Source organism: Camellia sinensis, chromosome 15, assembly GCF_055761805.1.
Source record: "Camellia sinensis isolate YWXY chromosome 15, ASM5576180v1, whole genome shotgun sequence".
Classification (NCBI taxonomy): Eukaryota; Viridiplantae; Streptophyta; class Magnoliopsida; order Ericales; family Theaceae; genus Camellia; species Camellia sinensis.
The window spans coordinates 75,478,033-75,485,514 of record NC_138975.1 but is presented as its reverse complement, the minus strand read 5'-3'; positions in this window follow the sequence as shown (position 1 = coordinate 75,485,514).

Here is a 7,482-nt window from a genome sequence, read left to right as displayed (position 1 = left end):
ACACATAGTATAAGACACTACTACTAAGTCTCTATCAAGCGAGACAAACCCATTGTGATCTTAATCACTTCCCACGTACCCAAAGTATTCGAACCCGGTACGCTCTGATACCAAGTTGTCACGCCCTCAAAATAATAATATTAAACCCATCAATATAAACATACATTTATATACAAAAGATCCACATTCCCTCAAATAATCAGAGTACTTCATTACAAAAGTATTACACGTTAACAACAAAAGTAAATGCCCTGCGGGCTTACAGCTTTCCAAGTTATCACTTGGTTACAAAAGAGTGTATTAACTCGGTTACACATTAAGCCCTTGGCTTGAAATTACATGTAATACATCAAAAGGAAAATAAGGCAACAAAAGTATGTCTTGTCCCTAGCCTCCCAAGCTATGTTCGTAGAGGCGGCATGCTAACTGTACCTGAAAATGATGTTCCCATATAGGGTGAGCCACAGCCCAGCAGAGATATACTAAACCAACTATGAACAATGATTAAAAGATTAGCAACTGATAGGTGGTCGATACTAACACTTCCATTTACATCTTATTTCAATTCCATGACAACCAAACCTATGTTACAATTCACCTTTCATTTCTTATTCAACTTTGAGTTTGAAAACGGGGTTCAGTACTCTGGCCAAAACATTTTGATGAGATTATAGTTCATCACTAGAACATTTTCAAAATTCATGGTGGATACACATTTTGGTGTTGTATCAATAACACATAAACTACTTCCATACTTCACAAACGATGATGATATACATTTTAATGCTATATCAAATCAAACAGACTTTTCAATAGATAAGCATATGAGCTATATCACTACTACAACAGATAAGCATGTGAGCTATATCAACATTCCAATAGATAAGCATATCACACATCAACAGACAAGCATATTAGCTGTATCCACACTTCACTAGACAAGCATATGAGCTGTATCTACACTTCACTAGACAAGCATATGAGCTGTATCTACACTTCACTAGACAAGCATATGAGCTGTATCTACGGAGTTCATCCCCCATCTCCTCCCAATCCTATCCGGTTTAGAGGTACATCCCCCATCTTCCCCTAAACCGCGGAGTACATCCCCCATCTCCTCCTCTACACAATGCATATAAACACAAAGGTTCTATACACAATATAACGCATGCAAACACAGAATCACATACGCAATCAATCAATACATAAAGTTAATGCATTCTACCAACCGTCTACACATAATGCATATAAACACATTGGTCATATACACAATCACTCAATACATAAAGTTAATGTATTCTATCAACCGTCATACTCTATGACACATCCGATTTATTAGTTTTAGTTTGCCTAATCATCATGCATTGTCTACAACAATCAACACTACCCTCCACCGGTAGCCCAAAGCAATTATTTCTAAGCAGGAAATAAATGCACAAATGGATATTCAATCAACATTTCAATTCGGTGAGTGATAAATAATTTAACTACACCCTTTTTCCCATACATTCCCAATCTCTACAATTCCATTTCATTTCCTCATTTCTCACAATTAATTATCTCAATTAATCAAACAATGTAATTAGGTCATTTTCCATAATTACCATCCCAACCCTTAGGTCCCATTTTCATCAATGATTCAACATTTATTCCATTTCTCTATACCAAACATGCTTCCAGGTTTATTATAAATAAAACCCCAACTTTTGTAAAATTACACAAAGGCCCAAACTTTCTCAAAATTACCCAACAACCCCCGACATATCAAAATGCTAAAATTGAAAGACAAAGCTCATAAAGAGGAGTAGGATATCCCTACCTCGAATGATGGGGCTCAACGAAGGAGATGAAGAAACGGAAATGCTCCAAATCTCGAAATTTTCAGATTAAAAGATAGCCCTCTACGATCAACACAACTTTTGTAAAGGCCCAAGGTGAGAAAACAACTCCTACTAGATCAAACCTAAGAGAGAAGTTAGGGTTTTAGAGTGAGGTGCTCTTCAATGGAGGTTTTGAAAAAAGTAAGAGAGAGAAAGGAAATCAAAAAGTGATCAGAAAAGTGATTTCACGGACTGATATAAAAATAGGTCCGCTCGAGCGTACAACACCCCGCTCGAGCGTCAGACACAGGTTCACGCTCGAGCGTCCCAAGATCCGCTCGAGCGCCGGATGCACTCTCCCAGAATTTTCTGCAGATGTCCAAAATGCTGAGAGAAGGAAATTCACGCTCGAGCGTCCAAACTGCCGCTCGAGCGGAAAGGCAGCAACAAAATCCCGCTCGAGCGTCAAATCTCCGCTCGAGCGAAGAGACCAAAACCTGGGCAAAAATTCTAAGTTTTAAAACACGACCAACTTATTCCCAACTTGCCCAACACAACCCAAAACTCTAATTAAAAGAGTAGGGGATAGAAATGAGGATAAGACAACAACGAATCTACGGAACCGAGTCCGGATTATAGTTAAACAACAACAGGAAATACCGGGATCGCTATAACATCTTTCTTTGAAGATGTATTTCTGTGTCGTCCCCAAGACAGGGTTCCGAGTTTCATGAAAGAAATAGATGATCACGAAGACGATCACATAGATGATCATATGGATGATCAAACAGCTGATCAAATAACTGATCAAGTAGATGATCAAGCTGATGAAGTAGATGATCAAGCTGATGGAGTAGATGAGCCAAGAAGGAGTAAAAGGGCTAGAACCACAAAGTCTTTTGGTCCAGACTTCTTGACTTATATGTTTATGGAAAGAAGCAATTAAGAGTGAGATTGACTCCATCTTACAGAACCATACTTGGGAGTTGGTTGATCTACCCCCAGACAGTAAGGCCTTGGGGAGTAAGTGGATCTTTCGAAGAAAGATGAAAGCGGATGGGTCAATTGACAAATATAAAGCTCGGCTAGTTATCAAAGGATACAGACAGCGAGAAGGCCTGGATTACTTTGATACGTATTCACTTGTGACAAGGATTACATCCATTCGCATGGTGATTGCAATAGCAGCTTTACGTGTTTTAGAAATACATCAGATGGATGTAAAGACAACTTTCTTAAATGAAGATTTAGGTGAAGAAATCTACATGGAGCAACCCGAGGGGTTTTCAGCTCCAGGAAAAAGTAAGAAAGTCTGTAAGCTTGTCAAATCATTGTATGGTTTGAAGCAAGCTCCCAAACAATGGCATGAAAAGTTTGACAATGCTATGTTGTCAAATGGGTTTCGAATCAATGAGTGTGATAAGTGCGTATATGTTAATGACACTGACAAAGGTTATGTCACTTTGTGTCTATACATTGATGACATACTCATTGTTGGTAGCAATGATGAAATGATTAAAGCTATCAAAAGATTGTTAAACTCTAAGTTTGACATGAAAGATATGGGCCTTACAGATGTCATTCTGGGTGTTAAGATCACTAGAACATCTGGTGGTATTGTACTTTCTCAAGCTCATTATGTTAATAAGATACTTGAGAAATTTGGAAAGTCAAATACAAGTATGTTTAGGACGCCGGTAGACTTAAGTCTATATTTGACCAAGAATAATGGTGAGAGTGGCTCTCAACTAGAATATTCTCGGGTCATTGGGAGTTTGATGTATCTGATGAGTTGTACAAGGCCGGATATCGCCTACGCTGTTAGTAGGCTGAGTAGATACATGAGTAATCCTAATGCTACTCATTGGAAAGGCATTATGCGGGTGTTGGGGTATATCCGTTACACACTGGATTATGGGCTGCATTATACCAGATACCCAGCGGTACTAGAAGGGTATAGTGACGTAAATTAGATATCTGATATATTCCAAATCCACTAGTGGTTATGTGTTTACCCTCGGAGGGGCAGCCGTGTCTTGGAAATCTGCCAAGCAAACGTGTATCTCGAGATCAATGATGGAATCTGAGTTTATTACTTTAGATAAAGCAACTGAAGAAGCTAAATGGCTTCGTCAGTTTGTTGAGGATATTCCACGTTGGCCGAAACCTGTGCCAGCTATCAGTATTCATTGCGATAGCCAATCAGCGATTGGTCGGGCATAGAGTAATATGTATAATGGAAAGTCTAGACATATCCGTCGTAGACATAATTTCATACGACAACTACTCTCAAATGGAGTTGTCTCTCTAGACTATGTCAAGTCTAAGGACAACATTGTGGATCCGCTACCCAAAGGGTTAACTCGAGAGTTAGTAGAAAAGTTGTCAAGAGGAATGGGGTTAAGGCCTTTAGTAAAGGTTACCAGAACGGAAAACCCAACCTAGTTGACTGGAGATCCCAAAATCTAGGTTCAAAGGGACAACCTAACTTCGTGTAACGGGTGAGTCACTGAAGAGGTAAATCCTCTTGCCCATTCCTTTATACAGTGATGCCCTGTGGGGGTAGAAGGTTAAGCTAATGCTTTTAATGACCTTAGTGATGTGGTATAATGAAATACCGTATCTAGGTCACCTATGTGAGTGCGAAGTGGGGCCGCTTCTTTAAGAATTGCCAAGGCCTAATTCTTTAAAAACACTCACAGAACCAGGCTAGTGTTCCAGGGCCATACCGGATACACCAGTGAGAACAAGAACAATGGTTGGACTAACTCTTGTGTGAGGTCTATTGTCTCGGTTTACATAAATGGTAGAACAGTTCAAGACATCACGTTCACTGGTCAGCCAGTAAATCCGATAGGCTTTCACTACGAAAGGTTCAAGGCCAACAGCTACCTTTTCTGATGCAGGGTTAATCTATGTGCTCTCTCTCTTTCCGAGTCTTTGTTGATAAACGTTGAGTGTTTGCTGTATTCGGTCAATTTTTATTCATGTGGGGGATTGTTGGAGGAAAATGATTGAATAAGAAATTGCCTCATAAATGTGTATATAACTCACATATTTAAGACTCATCAGTTTTACAAAATTGATTGGGCAGTTTTGCTAGCACTAGTTGCCAGCCTTGATGGCTAGAGGCTCCTCCCCTCTCCCCCATGGTGTATAAAAGGAGGCTCTATTCCTTGAAAAGAGATATAGAATTTTTCTTTGACATCCATACACTGTCAGTCTACTTCTCCTATAATTTTCTTCCTGAGAGAGAGTGCTGCCGTTGTCCGTTCGCTAAGCTAATCAGAAGGTGTTTCTGTTGTAGCTGGTAAAAACCGTTGTATCCTGGGAAGTAGACGCCGGCGTACCTTCAGCACCCAACGGTGAGGCGGCGAATCTATTTTAAGGAGACTGTGGTTTCACACAGGCTTCGGTTTGCTTCCTTTAACCATTTTATATTTTATCTGTATTTTATTCAGCATGTTATTTTTCCTGGGATTGAAGGTTTGTTTTGTTCATCTCATAATTTTACGATATGCAATGTGAAATTATGTAATGTGAGCAGTTTTTCCCAACAATATCTAATTCCATGTCTTTAGAAGAGAAAATAAAAGAATAGGTTGTGTTGTGGCTTACTTGAATCCCTAGTGAAGTGTTTGCTCAAGAATTTCCTTATTTTTCCTCCTCCACCACCAAAGCTCTTTTTATCTCTCCTCTCTCTCTCTTTCTATGCTGAAATTAGTGTATGTGTTTGATGTGCAAAGAGTGCTAGGGGAGTGGTTCTATTTATTGAAAATTTGTGACGAATTGTCTAAAATGTCCTTGGTTCAATCGAATTTTTACATTTGTATATATATATATATATATATATAATTTTATACCATTGTCAAAAAAATTTCGATGATTTAAGCAATTTGTCCCAATTTGTAACATTGATCAAAAAAAATTCCATGATTTAAGCAATTTGTCCCAATTTGTTTTATTAGTCAAAAACTTTCCATGATTTCATGAAATTTGTTTCAAAAGTACTACACAAAATCTCCATGGTCATGTGCTTCAATTGTCTAGGGTTTTTGAGGGACTTTTCAATCTATTTTAGTGTACAAATTCATCTTTAAATAGTGTAAATATTTTGTAGAAAATATTATTATAATGGATTGTACTTTTATATATATAAAGATATGATTTTGAGGCTACTGTGCAATATTAATAAAGTATGAGGGAATGGGCTCAATTTATAAATTAGGATATCTATTTCAAGTGTAGAATTAATTTAATTAGTGATAGGAAAAATAATTCGATTTAGGTTTCTCGTTTTCTAATTAAAAGAGGATCAACCGAACGAATCTTACGAGAATTTAGAAATCTAGGGCTTTGAGCGATTATTCTACAATTAGGGGGTTAATTAATTATTATTAGGATATTAGAAATTATTCCTAAGTTATCGGGATCGATTAGGGTTCACATAGTTCCGATCGGGATGTGTTCTCAATTCTAGGGTTAAATTGAATTTAAATAAAGAATTGAGGATCTTTATATAAATAATTCAAAAGTAAGGGTCTAAAAGACATTTAAAAAATCGGGGCCTCACATTAGGATGATTCAAAGATGAATTTTTGGTGAGTTCTTCAAGCTCTCTTCTTTTTCTCATTCTTTCTGCTTTCTTCTAGTTCTTGTTCCTACAGATTCTTCTATCTTCTTGATTTGGTTTTATGTGGTAAGGTAAAGCAAAGGTTGAATTGAGACAAAAAGGGAGGTGTGTGTATCACCTACTTGCTTGCTTCATTTATTTGCCTAACCTCAATTACTTAACTTATTTAAACAACGTTAGTACTAATTATTCAATGTTAGACTTAATCTTGCTTAGTTTAATTAATCTCGATTAAGGCTTACTAATCTTACTTTTTTTTTTTGGATCAACAACAAAGAGACAAGGCTCCTCCATTAGTGCATAAGCACACTCTAGCATTCACAAACCTAAGCTTAAGGCATCTCCTAACTCAAAACACAAGACAAATAATTTCTACACTTAAGGCTTCATACTAACTTCTTTTTCTCTTGTAATCCTTAGCAAGCCCTAATTCAAATACGCATATAACACAAGATAAGAAAATAAGAGCAATAATGCATATGTCATGCAAAGATGTCTCGGGTGTTACAGGTAAATAGTCATTCATATTTTTCAATACAACCAATACAAAATAAATTTCATTAATACAAGTCCACCTTCGTAGTTGTGATGAAGTGAAGGTTGGAAATGAATTAATTCTGTTTGGTAACGTTTACATTTTCAGTTTATATTTACAAAAATTTTATAAACTGGTTTTTGTTTATTTTTAAAAAAACATAAACTATAAACGCGTTTGGTAATTGACAAAATGTTTTAAAAAATTTAAAAATATAAAAAAGAGTGAGAAATGGCAAGTGATGGCAAGTGGCGACAGAAGACGGTGGTGGAAAGTGGTGACGATGGGTGGTGGTGAGTGGATGGGTGGGTGAGGGTGGCGGGTGGCGGGTGGTGGGTGGTGGTGGCAGGTGGGTGGCAGATGGCGGGTGGTGGTGGGTGGGTGGGTGACGGTGGCGGGTGGTGGTGGGTGGTGGCAGGTGGTGATGGTGGGTGGGTGGGTGAGAGTAGGTGGGTGGTGGGTGGGTGGGTGGTGGTGGTGATAGGTGGCGGTTG